General features: G+C 40.9%; 1 protein-coding gene across 6 annotated transcripts in view; it reads right to left on the reverse strand.

Annotated features, from left to right (window-relative positions):
- The window catches only part of DACH1 (dachshund family transcription factor 1), a 514217-nt gene that overhangs the window by 345848 nt on the left and 148645 nt on the right, over nucleotides 1-19724 (reverse strand). The window lies entirely within an intron of this gene.

The raw sequence follows: 19724 nt of genomic DNA on the forward strand, positions 1-19724 counted from the left end.
TCTGCAAAAAAGATATGGTGAGTGCATCTCCTTTCAATTCCAACCATTAGTCATCGCAGATAATAGTCTGGGACTCTGAATCCCCAGGGCCATTTCTAGTTAGCACCTCCTTCAGTTTCATGTGTTTTGCTGATTAAACACACACACACACACCAGTTTCACTGAAGTTTCTCCAGACAGCACAAGAATGCTGAGATATAGCTATGCACTTTCACAACTCTGAGAAAGCAACAGGTGAAGTGAATAATCTATCTCTGTGCTGCCCTAACTGATTGATTGATGCAAGAGAATATTTAGCACAAACATCTGTGCATCTTGCTATGGCTGTTCAGACAGATGAAGATGGACCTCTTCATCCCCTTCCAGCAAAATGTAGTTGAGTACAGTGGTGCCTCACTTAACAAGCGCCCCGTTTAACGATGAATCCGCATACCGATGCGGATTTTGCGATAGCTTTTGCGATCGCTTTACGATGTTGACTATGGGGGAAAATCACTTTGCCATTTTTCCCCATAGCCCAATTTTCCCCCAGCTGAGCGGCGGGAGCTTTGAAGCCCCGCCGCTCAGCTGGGGGAAAATGCCGGCGGTGGCCTCAGAAGGACTCTTCCGAAGCCACCGCCTGCATTCCCCTTCGGAAGGGGCATTTTCCCCCAGCTCAGCAGGAGCCCCGCCGCTCAGTTGGGGGAAAATGTCAGCGGTGGCCTCGGAAGGAATCCGGAGCCACCGCCAACATTTGCCTTCCGAGCTCTGAAAGGGCCCCCCTCCGACATTGGTGAAAGCCCTTTGAGAGCTCGGAAGGCTCTCAGTGGCGGCGGGGGCAGGGTAGGGGGGTCCCGAAGGCTTCCAGACCTTTGCCTGGAAGCCTTCGGGACACACCCCCACCCTGCAGCCACCGCCGCTTGAAGCCGCCCCACGCCGCCTACCCCACCCGTTCTCGGACTTCCAGGCGTCCGAGCACGGCTGGGGTAGGTGGCGCGGGGTGGCTGCCGGCGACGGGAACAGGGTAGGGGTGTCCTGAAGGCTTCCAGGCAAAGGCCTGGAAGCCTTCAGGACACCCCCCAACCCTGCAGCCGCTGCCGACGACGCTTGAAGCCGCCCCGCACCATCTACCCCACCCGTTCTCGGACTTCCAGGCATCCGAGCACGGCTGGGGTAGGCGGCGCGGGGTGGCTGCCGGCGGCGGGGAAAGGGTAGGGGTGTCCCGAAGGCTTCCAGGCAAAGGTGTGGAAGCCTTCGGGACACCCCCCCAACCCTGCAGCCGCCGACGACGACGCTTGAAGCCGCCCCGCGCCGCCTACCCCACCCGTTCTCGGACTTCCAGGCGTCTGAGCACGGCTGGGGTAGGCGGCGTGGGGCGGATGCCGGCGACGGGGATAGGGTAGGGGTGTCCTGAAAGCTTCCAGGCAAAGGTGTGGAAGCCTTCGGGACACCCCCCAACCCTGCAGCCACCGCCGCCGCCGCTTGAAGCCGCCCTGCACCGCCTACCCCACCCGTTCTCGGACTTCCAGGCATCCGAGCACGGCTGAGGTAGGTGGCGCGGGGTGGCTGCCGGCGGCGGGGACAGGGTAGGGGTGTCCCGAAGGCTTCCAGGTCTTTGCCAGGAAGCCTTCGGGACACCCCCCCACCCTGCAGCCGCCGCAGCCGCTTGAGCCTGCCACCCAGCTGGGGGGAAAGGCCGGCCGGCGCTTGGGAAGGAGAGTGGAGGAGGTCCCCGCACTCCTTCCCGAGAGCCCGCCACCCAGCTGATAAGCGGTTCCAAAATGGCCGCCCGTTTCGCACCTCGCTTACCGAGGCAGCGAAAATGGCAGCCCTATGGAGGATCTTCGCTGAACGGTGAGTTTTTGCCCCATAGGAACGAATTAAACAGGGTTTAATTCGTTCCTATGGGTTTTTTTTGTTCCATTCAGCGATGTTTCCGTATAGCGATGTTAATCCTGGAACGGATTAACATTGCTATGCGGAGCACCACTGTACTAGAACACAATAGTCAGGGGTGGCCAGCTGCAGCCCTCTACATGTTCAGTCAGCACTAGTCAGCATAAGCAATTGTGATGCATTATGGGCAGGGCTCGAAAAATTTTAGAATGTCTCACCAGTCAAAAATTTCACCAATCAGCATGATCAGACTATAGCCTTACAATTTATGTTTAAACTTATATTTAAATTTAAACTAGGCACTTTCTGCACAACAATGTGTACAAACCCAAAATAAATATACCCTCAGACTTGGGTTACTTTATTAACTGTGTGCTTGTGGGGTCATGAAGCTTGTATTTTGAATGCCTTTCTTTTGAATGTCTCCAGCAAAAACAAAACTGAAAGCAAAAGCACCCAGCCTCTTAAGGAGCCAGGTTGTTCGGTTGAAATTGGGAGCAGGGAATTTCCATATTCTCCAGCATGGGACTACTCTACATTCTCCTACACAGTTATATATACCTATGTGCCACTCGAACTCTCTTCTCGTGAGAAGAGGGCTATTTTTCCTTTTGCAATGGGAAGCAGGAGGGGAGGACTGCAGGATCAGAGAGAGACGGACTGAGGGTAAGGAGGCAAGGAGGGAGGGATGGAAGGAGCTGTGGCTCGTCAAGCAGTGTTTTTTCACTTGTCACAGATGAGCCGACAAGTAGATTTTTCAAGCTCTGATTATGGGAGCTGCAGTCAGACAACATCTGGAAAGTTACAGTTTCCCATCCCTGCTGTAATGGCCAATCAACCTGCAAGAAACAAAAACAGAACATTTCCTGAACCCCTATTAGGGAGCTTATTTGCGGCTTGTGGGCTCCATTAAGTTTGATAGGCTCCAGGTTATGGACCTGCATTTGAATTGCTCTTACACAGTCAGATACCATTGTTAAAACCTCTACTAATAGCCAGCAAAAATTATCAGCAAAAGTTTGAATAGCCAGATAAATTTTGCCAAGATCTACAAAGCTAAGTACTATTTTACATTTTGATTAGAAAAGCATTTGAAATAAGTTTTTAATATTTTTTGTTCTATGTGCAAGCAATGGGGAAAAAAACCCTGAAACAGTAATTCATTGCATTTAATTCAATGTAATTCTAAATCTGCTTGATCTGGTGCCTGAAATTAGCAGATCTATGCAGGTCCTCAAAATTAGACAACAAAATACCATAAAATGGACCTAGACATTGTGGCTTGAACTGCTTCATTGAAGCCATCTTAAGAAAGATGAGAATATGAGTTCCTAAGGAGTTTACTTTTTTAGTCAATAAAACTTTCTGCTGTCAGCTATCATTACTGCATCTGCAAAAATAAGCAAATAGTAGTGACACTGAGTATTTAATCTGAGTGCTGGATTTCTTTAATGAAAAATCAACTCAAGCGTTTAAGGATCTTTCCTGTGATTTACATGATGAGTAAGTCAAAGCTCTGATCCAATTACAGCATATGTAAGTTCTCTTTGAGTGAACAGGACAGGCTAGCTTTCAGGACACATAAACTGCTTATTCGTTTACAAGGCATGCAGAGATATCACAACTATTTTATGAATCTGAACTGAGAAATAAACTCTGGTGCACTTCATCAAAGCACTGCATTTACAGGAACTACTACATAGTAAAGGAGGCCAAAAATCTCACTCTCGATGTAAAAATAAGCCATCACATTAGGGGTTGAGAACAAGAGTATTCCTCATATTCCACATATTTATAAGCTACTGTTATTAGGGAACAACATCCTAAAACTATGGTAGAGTTATTAATACCTGCAACATACATACACTTTAATTTTGTCCCACTATTATCTCTGCTTGAAAAAGTTTGCAACATTTTGTTATCTTTTAAAAGCCTGTAAAACTGGGTACAAGAAGAGGATGAAATAAATGAATTTCTAAAGTACAGGTAACAATTATCTTTCATGCAATCTTTAAGAGAGAGGGTTTTAAAATTTGTTTTAAAAGCCAAACATCATAAGGAATAGTAGCTTTGGCAGCTCTGCAAACTGTAATCTCGTACTGCAAGGGACAAGATTAGAATGTACCAATAATATTTGCCAAAGAAAGAAAGAAAACAAAACTAGAACACAATATTTGCCAAATGAAGAAAGGACTGGATAAGCAGTTATTGTGGTTCATTCAGTTTTAAACTAATCTTGCTTATTTTGGACAGACTATATGATACAGGTGTTCGTTCTCAATTCCATGGTTGTTCTCTACTTTCTGTAAAGACTCTATTGCAAATATAATATATTCCTATAGTTTACGGCAGAGGCCGTCAACCCCCGGTCCGCAGACCGGTGCCGGTCCGTGGCCAGAGCCGGACCGTGAAGACAGACCTCCCCGCATGCACTCCCCTCCCCACAGCTGCTTTGCGCATGTGCACGCATGCACAAAGCACAGGGAAAGGCACGGATCCCAACCAAGGAAGGCTGGGGGGTGGGGATGAGAGAACTGGGTCCGTCACAAATCTGAAGTGGGCAGGCGGCATCAACCTAGGAAACACACTCTACAGGGAAGCCAGCGAGGGGGGCGGGGATGGGCCATAGAGGCGGGGACTCCCCCCCGAGTGGCACAGGACAGCAGCCAACCAGCAAGTCTCCAGGGGGGCCCAGAGGGTAGGGTGTGGGGCTGGCCAATCAGGAGCAATGCAGGGCCGGGAGCAAATGCCTTAAATCCTTGCAGGAGGGGAGGGGCGCCTCATAGCTGATTGTTTCTCTCCGGAGCCGGAGCCGTCAGTTTGAGGCATGGTGGCGGCGGCGGGCGGAGGCACAAGAGAGTGAGCAGCTGGAGGTGGTGTTGCTGCTGCCCAGCTAGCCTGGGGATGGAGGACCTCCTGCCTCTCCTGCACCCACTCCCCTCCCTACAGCTGCTTTGCGCGCATGCCAGTGCCGGCATTAGCGCTCCCTGACCCCTTCACGCATGTGCCCGAGAGAGCGCACGAACCTGCAGGTGGGGGTGCCTTTCTCAGAGACTCAGCTGGTCTTTAGTCCCAAAAAGGTTGGGGACCGCTGATTTATGGTACATGCACTTCCAACAAAACCACTGTTTTTTAAGGCATGTTGACTTTTTAAAAAATTGAATTTCAAATAATATTTATAAAGACACACCGCTTAAGTTAGTATTCCATTTAATATTCATACATGGAGAGTTTCTTAAGCTGCAGTTCTGTAAATGCTGAACTTAAGAATATTGGCCTTAAGAACTCACTAGAAAAGCTCACTTTCAGACTAAATGTGCTAGAAGGACTTAGAAGAGAGAAAAAATAAGAAGCATATACAGTGGACCCTTGACTTACAGACGGCTTGACTTACAGACTTTTTGAATTACAGACTTCTCTGGCCGCAAAATTTAGGTTTGACTTGCAGCCTGAGAATTGACTTACAGACCAGAAAAAAACCAAAATGGAACAAAAACGGCCTTTTACGGGATTAATCGGTTTTCAATGCACTGTAGGTCAATGGAGACTTGACCTACAGACTTTTTGACTTGAGAACCACCTTCCAATACGGATTAAGTTCTCAAGTCAAGACCCCACTCTATTCCTTCTATTAAATGAACAGATACAGGAAAAGACTTGTGCTTTTCTCCCTAACTCATTTAAATTTTGGAGGATATTTTGTAAACTCTGAAGTCTTAGAATGAATTTCTAATGTTTGTAACCCATTTCCCACTGTGCCTCCTTGACTTTAGCTGGAGTCAACGATCCACAGCTTTCCTTCTAGCTCTGCAGTTCTGTTTGAAAAGATAATTCTTGCTTATCTTGGAAGAGAATGGTTGGTCTCACCTGCCTTAAAAAAAAGAGAAAAGAATCCCGTCTGCAAGGGCTGAAATATTGATCCTCAAAAAAAGTCTTCCAAAAGGGGAAAACAACCACTTGGTTACAAGGCTGAGCATTTATGGAATAGGGCTACCAGCAAGACCATTGCCAAGTAGATATATCATTGTATATTCATGGCAGGGTAGAGAGGAGAGAAATGTTTGGAGGTCAGTGAAAGGCTACAGAAACAGTCAAAACACAGCTTTTCTTTGAAGGGTTTTTTTAAAAAGAGTCTTGCTATAAAGAAAGGAATAGAATAACATTCCTCCAGAAAGGGGGACATTTTGCCACATTTCACCAGGGAATTAATATGCAATTTTGTAAGGCATATTCAAAGTATTTCCGCATCACAAAAGCACAGTGCAATTATGTTTGTCCCAGCCCTGAGTGCTTTCAGTAAACCTTCTCTCATAATTTCTTAGACCAAGGCTCTTCACCCAAGTCTTCAAAGGGGAAATCAGGTCCAGGTCTGTGGCAATCTGAACTTTTGACCTTCTCAGTCAGGATCCTATTAGCTGACTCTCAGAAGGAGAATTTTTAAACTCCTTCGTGGTCAAACAGCCATTTGTGCTTGGAAAGGGATAATGTTCCGTTCTGGTCTTCCACACTAACAGCTACGGCTTCCTTTATTAAGTCAACCTGCCTCACGTTACATCCTCCTCTCTTTCTACTCCTCCCCTACTATTCTCAGCAATATTTTTTCAAATCAGTTTTGTATTTTCATTATATGTGCACAGTAGGATAGCCTCAATTTACTCATTTTTGCTCTAGTGAAAGGTCAGGCCTATCTCGATTGAGTATTCACTTTTCTGCCTTTTTGACTTTCTGAGGTAGCTGTAAGGCTCTCTTCCAACACCACATTTCAAATGAGTCGATTTCTGTCCCTGTCTTTCTTTACTGTCTTTCACACAATATGGATGATTTTGACCTTGGTTTCCAGGGACAATCTTTGCTAACTCAAACCTTTCCCTTTAAAAAAACAAATTTTAAAGATGAGGGGACATGTTTCAGAAAACATATACACAACATTTTCAGAGATATTAGTCTGATATATGTAACTTTCCCCTCCTCAGGTTGCCGAAATGATGGAAAGCATTTATTGGGACATAGCTTTCTAGTCTGCATTCTATGGATCAGAAATAGCAACATTAGTTTAACTTCAGAGGTTAAAGGGTGTGCATGTTTCTCCTTTTTATGTGTTGCACTCACTCACACTTTTGCTTCACTATTTCATTAAGTCAAAAGCAGCCCTTCAAAATATTTTGGCACAGAGGGACTTGCAGCCGCATCCAAGCTGTTCTTGCTTCTATCCCCTCCTGGCAACCATAGTACAGATCATGTGCTCATCCTCTGAGATCCTCTAGTACTGGGTAATAATACTACATGAGGAACATTTCTGTTGAAACTTGTGTGTGGTGTATATGTATTGAACGTTACATTTTAAAAAGCCAAGAAATTCAATTCTTCCCCAAACAAACAAACAAACAAACAAACAAACAAACAAACAAACAAACAAACAAACAAACAAACAAACAAACAGAAACTTTCCAGTTTATGAATGCGGGATATTGTGCTTCTCTATCCATGGTGGCACTGCGGGCTAAACCGCAGAAGCCTGTGCTGCAGGGTCAGAAGACCAAGCAGTCGTAAGATCGAATTCACGTGACAGAGTGAGCGCCCGTCGCTTGTCCCAGCTCCCGCCAACCTAGCGGTTCGAAAGCATGCAAATGCAAGTAGATTAATAGGGACCACCTCGGTGGGAAGGTAACAGCGTTCCGTGTCTAAGTCGCACTGGCCATGTGACCACGGAAGATTGTCTCTGGACAAACGCTGGCTCTATGGCTTGGAAACAGGGATGAGCACCACCCCCTAGAGTCGAACACAACTGGACAAAAATTGTCAAGGGGAACCTTTACCTTTACCTTTATCCATGATTCAAACATCAGGAAATGACCCACTACAATAGTGTGTCCCCACTGTCACCAGTAAAAAGGATGTCAAACTTTACATAACAAAGGACAGCCTGAATGTTGACAATAGGTATGCAGGCAGTCAATATGGTTTATGGGATCTTCTCTTGTGCTCCTTTAGGAAGTATGCCATCATCAAGAAGGTTTGTGTCTTCTTTTTTATTATTATTTTGAAAGTTAGAGTAATTCTTATAGAGGAACAGAACACACAGTCATAACATTAACCTATTAACATTCTATTAAGTTAACAGCCATAAACTCTATTCAAGAAAAGCCTATGTTTATATAAAGATTACACAGGAAGCACTGGAATATCAGCATTGATCTTTTGTTCTAAATAAAACTTTACTCAATAAAGTTCCGCTGTGAAATATTGCATGGTTTTCATCTGCCATTTATATCTCCCCCCAATCTGATAATTAAAAAAAGTAAATAATCAATCAAATCTGGAATGTGCCACTGTAATCAAGCGCTATTGGTGATCTGACACTCACAGAATACCTAAAACATTTTACGGAGGGGGTAGTCATGGAGGAGGCTACAAACTGGCTCCTTTTGCCTGTTCAAAGTCAAAAATAATGGTGTCTGGTCCCCAAAGGATTCACTGCAAGAACTGTTTGCATATTCAGTTATTGTTTCTGCTGCTTCAGTCATCTGCTGAAGTTCACTCTAATGTGGCCCTGATCAATTCTGCCAGCTGTGCTTAAGTGCTGTTTACTATAATAACATCACATTGCATTCTTATTTGGCAACAGCAGCTATGACAGCACCTAAATGCATGGAGAAGCAGTTTTTTTAACCATGCACACAGATCAAAATGTAATTGTTTATGGAGGCCAGTGATGTTCTATTTCTGTCTTTTCAAGTGAATACCAACAACACAGTAACAGCTTTGCCAAAAGCATTACTCTTCTGCCCTTTCTAATAAGTGAAGGTCTTGTTGATTTAAATACTCTATAGGACTTGGAAATGATTTCATTATTGCACCCAGCTACGCTTTCTCTGGACAAGACAGAAAACTTAGCAGGTGGACTGATAAGATAAAGAAAGGTGAACCTGTACTACCCACAATGGTGCAAGAAGGAAACATTGATTTCAGCACATGTCCTCTTCTACCAAAGGCTCCCTTCTGAAACGCTGTATAAGCAGGGACTTTATATTAATATTCACTGATTCCAGATTTTAAATGTGAAAATATTGTTCCATGAGATACAAAGACAAGCTAGCTGTCTAAAAATCTGATATTGGTGTTACACGGACAATAGTCAACTTGATTATATTCCGAAGTATATCAGCTTCTCTAGAATGAAGCTACCTGGCACAAGTTGAAAGGAATCAGAAGGCTACATGCTCAGTGTAGACATATTTCTTAATTAACAACAACAATAACAATAACAACAACAACAACAACAACAAAACCCTACAATGAATGTTGATGACCTTCCTATTCTGTTAAATGGCCATCTTAAATACCAAGTCCAGATAGCAAGATTTTATATTGGTTAAGAATATATTTAGTTATCATTGTATATGGATGAACCTCTTGAGTTATGGACTTCCATCAAAGGACGCCACCAAGAAAGCCTTCTGCTTTGTACTCTCAATGTGATGCAGTGAAACAATACTTTTTGTTGATTTTAAGAATGCATGGGACAGAAACCTTCTGTAGGATAAATAGTCCATGTCCTATGGTGGTGTACAGGTGAAAATCTTTATATTAGGTATAAATAGATTTTTTTTCAGCATTTCAAACCATGATGGAGAGTCCCCTATAGGTTCCCAAGAGGTGAACAATCCCATTCTTCCCTAACAGAACAACACCATGTAGAGTCTATTATGGTGCTAAGATTACCTTGAATCTCAGCACTGTATTCAGAAGGGGTGGACAAGCTCAAAGGACTTGGGAACGCCCCCAATCTCCTTCGCAAGCCACAGGGAATCCCCAAACAGTAGAGTTTTTTTCTCTTTTTGGCCACTTAAAAATAGGTATATAGTAAGGGCCTGGACACTGCACAATAACTAAAAGTATACTTGATGGTTAATGATAAATAGACATTGCAATTGCTAGAAAGATCAGCGTTTCTTCTTTAGATTTGCCAGCTCACAGCAGTAAAAAAAAAATTAGCAGTATTAACTATAAAAAATGCGGCCATCCCAAAGCCAATTTCCCCACACCATGCCAGTGGAAGACAACAAGGCTCCGTGAGTGTGGGTGCATATGTGATAATATGTGTGCATGTGTAAATATGCCACTGCATTAATTACCAACGTACTGCCCAGTTTCGTGACTGACGAAACAAAATAAGCTGTAAGAGAGGATGCAAGAAGGGCTCCAAGATTATTGCTTGTTTAACAATAGCTTTTCTATTAAGGATGCAACACAGCAATACTCTGGGAAATAATGATACAAAGCCGTGTGCCTCTGCCCTCCAAATTGATGTCTCAGTGTCACTGGACAATGAAATTACCTTTTCAAAACCTCTATTACAGTTATGGCAAACCTTTTTGGGCCCGAATGCCGAAACTGGGGGGGGGGGAGAGACAGACAGTGGGTGGCGGGCAGGCGGCAGCGAAACTGAAAGTGGCGGCAGAAGGGGGAATCCTGGGCATGGAGACCCCACTCAAGATCAACGGTCAGTGTCAGCTGCTCCGGATCCTGGCCCACCACCTGTCTTGGCACCAGCACCGTGGCTGCAGCCACCGCCTCAGGTTTGGCTGCGGGGGGTAGCAATCCAATGACTTATGGCTCGCATGCCCGCAGAGAGAGTTCTCTGCGTGCCAGCTTGTTACAGGAAAACATTTTAGGAATTAAACTAATTTGGGAAAAAGATTTTAGGCCAATAATAAATTGGGTGAAATCACCTTGAACTTTGCATGAAGTTAAACCTCCAGAAATTAAAAGTGAGTTATCACCAGGCAGTCTGCCTGTCTGACAGAGCAACTAGTTGCAGAACTTACTACACAACCGGCTGCGAAACTAGTTTCATGGCTGATAGCATAAATGAATTCACAGAATTGCTTCCTGGATATGACTTCCACCTTGCTGCAAATTTTTCAACTTCCAGTTACAAAAGCATTGTTACACAACAGGATTTTGGCCACTTTATTCAGTATTGTGCCCTTTATCAAATATAATAACACTTTTTCAGATCTTCAATTTCCTAGGTTCCACTGTTTATAGAGTGATATTTCTTCCCTCAATGAATTTGATTCATTGTAGAATGTATAAATGGTGTGTGTTGATTGTGTTTTTCAATTACTCTGTTTTCTTCTAATAAAAAATAGTAGCCAACAGGGTGCAAAGGAGTCTCATTTGTATAAAATTACATAAACATATTGCAAATCTATGAAGAAAGTACAAACATCCCTTTTATCAGTGGAATCTTATCAAAAACACTGGGTCTGGATCAGCCTGAGAAATTATTAAATGGCTGTCTATCTGTTTAGATGTTGTATCTCAGTTTGTTGACTATATTCCTATAGATGAAAAACTACAACATAAAAAGCCTTCTTATATTTTTACTTCAAATAACATTTTAATGAATAACGAAGATTTATGTATAGGAAGCATAAGATAACATGGACCTGACATACTAAATTGGACCGATCCAATGCGTTCTTACTCAGGACTAAGATCCACTGCTCAGAACATGGCTTAGCTGAGAGATACTTAAAGTCACAGTTAACGACATGAAGGGCTTTGACAATTAATCCAGTGCTTCCATCCCAAAATGCTTTGCTTCCAAATTGGAAACAACTACAAGTTATTACAAGAAGTAAACAGTTCCTGATATCTTACATGTGCCTGATCTGGGGGTGAAGAGGGAAACTTGGTTTTGTTTATTTTCATAGTGTTGCATTTGATAGTGCTGATCATATTAAGTTAAGCAAAGAGAAAAATGTAATTTTCATATTTCCAGTTTATATTTGATAGGAGTGTTGAGTTAGGTTTAAACCATCAAGCCATGTGCTGGATACATCCAATTTTTCCTTCCGAACATTAACTGAAACCAGCAGACACAGGTTACAGATATAATTAAATATTTCTTTCACCCTTGCACTACACAGAATACAACGCCCTTTTAAATCCACCATCAAGTTGCACAGAAGCCTTGAAAAGGAAAAATAACTCATTTACATTATTTAATCCATACTGAAGACATATTGACAGTATCGCTATATTTTTTTTCAAAAGCTCTTGAATATTAATACATATGATACAGTACAGTATTTTGTTCTGAGAAGAAACGAAAAGCTTTCTACAGGTAAATTTTCATTGTATACCTCCTCCCAGCTACCAGATAAAAGCAGAAGGGCAATGAAGCCACGGCTTTCAGATTTATTATTCCTAGGGGAGAGAACCCAGAGGCAGAGGCAGCAGCAGCAAAGGCAGCAGGTGTAAGCCCTGACAAAAGGACAACATTATACAAAAGATGCAATACTGAGATTGGCTAAGCCAAGCCTATTAAAGACAATATTTGCTGAATAGGAAGGTTTTGTTCTCATACAAAAGCTAGTATCTCTCTTAACTAGAAAAAAATACATAAATAAAAACACAACATATACTGTTTTTAACAAACTTTGTTATGAATAGATTGCAACAGAAAATGACATAACTCCCTCAATTGTACTTTTCAATAACTCCAAGGCACTGGAGATGTGACAGCATGATGAATACCACAACAGACAGCTCCAATATGGTACCATTTTACCAGATCAATATCTCACTGCAATATAAGAAAAAGGAGCTGATATTAGTCTACACAGTGTATTACAGATGAGGTACATTTCTTCTTACTGCACTCATGCTGAACCAAAGCAATAATTCATAGATGCCTTTAAAAGGTTTGTACACCAGCACATGCAAAGGAAAAAGAAGAAAGAGAGTTAAGCTTTGCTTCTACATCTGCCTGAACATGTAGTAGTGCAAAGCAATGAGAGTGTAAGCTTTAAAAAATCCTTGTGCACGCTATGAATATAATAATGTATTACTGTATTCTTATAAGGCATATACATTTAATAATTTACAGTTCTAGAGATGGGCAGACCACAGCTCTTGAACCCAGTACTTAAGACACATCATAAGGAGTTCATGCATAGATAGTCTGACAGTGACTTACCATGAAATTCTGAGATGAAGCATTACCCCAGTTGGGGCAGATGCAGCATCTCGGTTTATGCCTTCCTTTTACAGTACTAATATAAAGAACTAATCTGAAAATGGAAATTTAAGGGACGTTAATTGTACAATACTACAGTATTGTAACACATAATGACACTGCGCTGGATCCACAGATATTTTAGTCTAGACCCACAGAAATCAAAGACATATGATTGTAGTAACTAGTGGTTTCAACATGTTTTCTCTAACACAGTATCAACTTTATATCATGTTAATTTTGCTGCATTGACTGACCTAGTTACAACAACAACAATCTTTGGGAGACATTTTTTTTCTGCTGGAAAAAGAATTAGGGGCTCTTTAAGGAAAAAATTCAGTACTGGTACATTTAATGAAAACATTGGGACTTGCTCATGTCACTGGAATAACATTTACAAGAGGAAGGTCTAATTTACATTAAAACATGTCCTCCCTTCTCTTGCTAAGATGCTTTGTTCTTTTCCTTTTATAAAACAATAGGGAGAATGAGGTGCCTTGTCTTTGTTTCTGAAAGTGACAGAGAAGAGGGTTTGACCTATCATTGTTCTGTATTCTTAACAGGGAACACAAGACTTTTTTTTTTTGCCAACTCCCTCAAAAGTGTTGTCCAACAGGCAAGTCGGATAAAATGACCACCGCCGCCGCCGCCACCACCCACACACAAACACTATTAAGCTGTGCCTCAAATGGAGCCCATATGTGTTGAGGACAGCACACTAGCCCTGGGCCCTCTATCATATCTTTAATCACATAAATGTTATTGTTTGAAGAGGGGGAGGTTCTGTACCTGGGCAGTCTCCCCATGCAAGCCAAACTCCAGTTTGTTCTTGGCTTCAAACACATTAAATCATGAATATGAGAATTGGTCCTTAGAACATTCTCTTTTCTAGCTACATTCTTGTACCTTTACAAAGCACAAGTTTAGTGAGTCTGCACCAGCAGTTAGTCACTGTATGAACAGTTATTAGCATTTACATCAGCAATTAATCAATTCATCTCTTATTGGCATAACAATGGTCATCATTTTGGAAGCAAGACCGCTGTACTGAGAACCTGAACAGGGTGAAAAGAGCATACTGAATTTTTCCAATTGAAGCTGGAAAATACCTGAAATACGTCCCTTATGGTTTCAGTCAGCTGAGAGTTAATGGGGGGGGGTTATCTAATCTTAATACACTTCAGACTGCCACAGTCACAAAAATACTTTATTTCAGTGTGAGAAATAATCAGGAGACACAATTTACGTTGTAGCCTTTATTTCTATGTCTGTTCCAAAATAGAATTGTCTATATGAGGAAAGTGATGATCAGATAAATGGCATATGTTTATCCTGGACTTCAGAGGTGGGAGCATCAATTTTATTTTGTGGCACACTTATATTATTTTGATTTATTTTTGTCTTTCAATTCTAGTAACAGGAATTGAAAAAGAAAATACCAAGGTTTTTCCTTTTAACAAAAATTACTAGCTCTTATTCATTAATATATTACTTGCCTTGTATTCCTCAATATTGTCTGAGTGAATAAGGAGTGGAGACTTCAATGTGGAAATCTATTTATTTACTATCCCCCTTTTCTACCAATACTCATAGTGATTTCCATTTAATTATTTGATTAGTCAATTATATGACCAATCATAAATCCTTTTTTTTAAAACTTAGCCTCTTATTATCTCTTATGTGTATTGCCAGACATTGTAATGTAACAAAGTAAAACACACAACTGACAGGCCTAGCTCTTGGGCATGCTGTTATTTTCTTTCTTCAGATAATATACACACACCTAAAATTAAACGTTTTAAACTTATCTGTTTAAGAACTTGGACTAGTTATTATATATTATTTACCAGCACAAATCAGCAACCTCCCACTCCTATTTGGTTGTTCCTAGCCTTTTGTCTCTTTCTCTTCTAGTCCTGTTTAAATTCTCACCTTGCTCTGCCCTTGTCATCAAGTCATTCAAGCACAAAGCAGGGAGTACAGGAGTGTTTACTCATTTCCCAAGTCCATTATCTTACACATTAATCACTGGTCTGGAACTTTTGGACAAAGCTGAATCTGTTACATCTTTGCTAACTACTTTATTCTTTGGTCTCATAGCTTAGCAGTTCTAAAGTTATAGATACTCAAAATTATATTTTCTGTTCTATTCCTTCCCCACAAAGTAAACTTTAAACTTCCACAGGAAACCTAACCTCTGCAAAGAAACAAGATCACACGCAATAAATTAAAACAGCTAGTATTTTACCAGTCTGTTTAATGTTTTGTAGGAGTCTTTATAATTAAAATATATAATAAAAAAATGAGAACGAACTACCAAAAGTCCACAGAACATTTTATTTTGTTCTAGTTTGTTTACCAACAATAAGTGTCCATACAATAAAGCAAGCGAAATAATGGAAGCATTCCCTTAACAACAGCAGAATAACTGAAGTGAATGGGGAAAATAATGATGCCAGAGACAAATACTTTTTATCAAACCTACACGACTTTGAGAGAACTCTGAAGGACTGTATATAGGCCATCTAAAGTTTATTTGTGATCATGACTGAAGACTAAAACAGAGAGATAGATGCAAAAGCTAGAGGCTCTTGAACTATCCTTGTTAAAAGATTTGTTTGTGAAACATGCATTTTATTGCCTTGTGTGCATGTTATAATGAGGCATGGACAACTGCAACATTACACTTAATGATTGAATTTCTTGTTTCAACCAGTTTCCTTGTCCTCTTGCAATTAACGTTTCCCAGATCACCCAAGGCTACTTTGTTAGAAGGGGGGGAATCTGAAATTCACATAAATGAGCAATGTCAATAGTTTAGAAAGAGTTTACTTAGAGAACAAAAGAGCCCTTATGAGCCACTAGTGTGAAGAAATGGGGAAAAAATGAATCCCCACAATGTAGGCCTTTTCTAACAGGGACTTGTTATCAAGCAGTTTGCGAGAGTCCCTCAAATCTGCATTAAAATACATTTCATTCCATTCACTCATTTGCATTAATTTCTCCCATTATATCTGAAAATGGTTGAATGTCTACCCAGCACAATGCAGCAGCCTATCACAAGCAGCCACGGCTGCACCAGGTGCCAATTTACTCCTCTTGGTTCTTTTCATTCTGTTTGCTGATTCTGACAACTGGAGTTTTCTCCCCTTGGTGGAAGGGACCTTTCAATTGGATTTGCTTGTGGTGACAAAATTGTTGCAGTGCAGAAAGGAGGGGGGACTCTTTGACTGAGTGTCTATCACACTGCCATGGGAAAGGGGGAAGCGGATGATTCTCAGTAGCTTCTGATTTCCAGTATTTGTTCAGCATTAGGCCCCACTTATCTCCAGAAGAAAAAGCAACATATAGAGAGAAAGTGACAGGCAGAAACACACTCACCCCCTCATTCATTCTAGCTGAGCTCTGTATTCAAACAAGGGAGAGGGGGGCACCTATTACACTGAAAGCTCCAGATCAACCTCACTCAATTATCTCAGCTAATCCTTATAGCTCTATAAAGTAAATATTTCATTACAATTTCAAATAAACAGTCACCCAATCTAATGAAGCAAGATCTGAAAAGTGGCAATGTCATAGAACATGTTGCCGTCATCTAACGAAAAAGACACAGAACTATCTGCTGTAGTAATATAAAAATGACTCCAAGCAGATGGTGAACGTGATGGTCACATTAACCTTTGCCTCCCTCCTCTCCTGTAACTATGGAGGGGGTGGTAGTTTGATTGAGAAAGAGAAGGAGAGGGTTTGAGTTAGAACATTTTTTTTCCAGCCTTCCCTTCAGGAAAGTCATCTACCCTGGAAAACACCTGTCCTGGCAGTGAAGGAAGGGCACAGCTAATTTACCAAGTGCTAAGACTTTGGGTAGTGTTCCCACCACCACCACCACCACAGTTTTTGTTGGACATCCTTAATAATAAAAATGTTTTTTTATGTTATTTCTTCATTCCAATAGGCAGTAAATTGTAAATTGGTCATCCATATTAGCAAATGGTGACAGGTGACACTAAATGAGAAAAATATTCACCCAGTTTCACATTTCGAGGCTTTTTAAAAAAAAAAAACATATACCTTCAGATGAGGTATTCTTAAACTTGAGTTGTTTTTCTAATCAAAGGTCAGCTTGTATCTGGCTACATATAACTAAAAGTACCCTCCTTACTTTATTTAAAGTTTATTTTTTGGTATATCCTGGATGGAAACACAAAAAAGAATGAAAATACAAAGGCTGTTCTAGCTCATAACAGTAATTTCTCTAAAACTGTCAAATTATTACAGTGTGTTTGAGAAGGAGGTTTGGAAGTGAGAAACTGTAGTTATATTTTTCTGAAATTACAGCATGACTCTGGGTGATGAGGGGGCTCACTATAATGAATGTATATATGATTAACTTTGTCTTTAAAGTGTGAAACAGATTGTTCCACAAGCTTAGAAACAATGCAATAAAGGATTAATCTGGCTTAAACACAATATAATCTTTATTTTAAATAATCAAATATCTTACTTAAGAAAATGAAACAGTTCCAAAGAGAAGGTGAAATGTCAGTATGAAGAACATTTTTAGATAATAAAAACATACTGGTTCAAATCCTATTGTACTTCAAGTAGAATAAGTTACACCTGCAGAAGTTCACAGGAAGTTACACCCAAGTAAGTAGTCTACATGTCTGATTGCACAACTAGTCTCGCAACTGACTGCACAACTATAGAACAAGATTTTAGCCATAAACTATTAATTTCCATATAAATAAACATTCAGGAATATCATAACAATGCATGCATGAGTAACACAGAGTGAAGCAACAGCAACAAAAAATACCTCAAAGCCAACCACAGTCATCTATACTTCTGCACTTCAACACAAGTTTAACATATGAGTAGTACATCTAGCATTTCCTTAGTCTGTGGTCGCTATTACCTAGAACTGGGTAAAGAATGAAGTTTAGGTCCCAGTAGTCCAAGCCAGCATATCCCACAGAAAGACATGACAAGACTGTAGTTCAGCAACATCTTGTAAGTTAGAGCAAGGGTAAGGACCAAATAGGCCTCCAGAAACTGCTAGATGGTGACTCATAAAAGGGAATAAACTTCAACTAGCATGGACAGGTCTGTTTAGAGTAATTGATAAAATGAAGGACATAAACTATATAATTCAGGAGGAAGAAGTAGTGAACCTGAATATCATAGAGGGGGTTAAATTGCTTTTGGCAGGAGCAGTATTTGTGAGTTTAGTGCAGCAGCAATGGAGGGATAAGAAACCCATTCACTCTGCAGAGATAACAGCACTTAGAACCTTGAAAGACAAATCCCTACCTAGTAAAGCAAATGAGAATCTCAAATATAGACCTAGTGATTAAGAAGACACTCCAAAGAAACTTGCCAGTAAATAGATGACATGTGATAGTAGTTCGACTCATAGGGAGACCATTCTAACAAAAATATTTATAAGTGAATTGAAAGATGAGGAGAAAAGCTTAAGCTATAAGAACACAAAGAAAAATACAGTGGTGCCTCACAAGACAATTGCCTCGCAGGATGATTAATCCGCAAGACGATTGGTTTTTGTGATTGCAGTGGGGCTTCGCAAGATGATGTTTTCTATGGACGATTTTTGCAAGACAATGATTTTTCCCCATTGGAACGCATTAATTAGATTTCAGTGCATTCCCAATGGGGAACCGCGTTTTGCAAGATGATGTTTTCACAAGACGATGTTTTTTACGGAATGAATTAACATCTTCTTGCGAGGCATCACTGTAGAGAAGGGGAAGAAACTACCTGTTCTTTCCTCAATTAATAGAGTAAAGCCAGAAGTCATAAAGAAAACAGGCTTTATTGGGAAACAGAGACTAGTAGAGGTCAGATGGACATCACAGTGCCCAGTGATTGATAAGCCTTGGAGGAGACCACAGACGTCAGGCTCTGTCCTTGTGATGTCAGAATACATCCGAGGGTTTATCGCGAACATCGAGATGTCATGCGGGGAGTCAAGAGCTGTGATGTGCCAAGCGGAGGACGGAGGGAACTTGCACCATGGGACTCTGATCAACAAGAAAGACCGAGCAGGCGAGAGACATTTGACAACTTGAAGGCGAGACTATCAATTGATTGGACATTGCAAAGACTGAAACTCTATGTGAGGTTACGAATTGTGAAATCCAAAAACAACAAGCTTGAAGGAAGGACACAAAATCTGAAAGACTTTAATTGTGAGACCCAAAGCAAAAGAAAGACTCAGAATAAGATTGCAGACGCCTGGTCTCGAAGACCCAATGGATAACAGAAAGCAATGGGACGCGTTATCTGAAAGAGCAGAAGACTGAAGAGTGAAGGAGAAAAACATGTAATGATTGATATTAAAAGAAACACTGTATTAAATGTTCTGGTTATGTTCATATGTTGAAATATAAAGTAATGCAATGTTGTGTTAAAATTAATGGTAAGTAGTAAATAAATGAAAACATAATGTAATTTGTATTGAGGTAATTGATTAAAAGGGTTATAAGCAGAATAAATGTTTTAAATGTGTAAAGTAATAAGTTTAGTCTAATCAAAAGAGAAATTGATAACAGAATATATGAAGATATGCTATATAAAAGAAATATATGTATGTAATATTTAACATAAAAGAGTGAAAATGTGTTAATTAAAGTTTGCTATTGTGTTGTTCATGAGGGTAAACAAGAAGGTTTCCCCCATCAAACAAATTTTCCAAGGGGGAGGTATGTAATGGATGCCCAAGTCGCTCCTCTCAATCACAGCGGAACCTCATGTGCATAAGCCAATGAGAGGACAGGAGAGGCAGAGGCAGTTAGTTAGT

Source organism: Pogona vitticeps, chromosome 3 (genome assembly GCF_051106095.1).
Source record: "Pogona vitticeps strain Pit_001003342236 chromosome 3, PviZW2.1, whole genome shotgun sequence".
Lineage (NCBI taxonomy): Eukaryota > Metazoa > Chordata > Lepidosauria > Squamata > Agamidae > Pogona > Pogona vitticeps.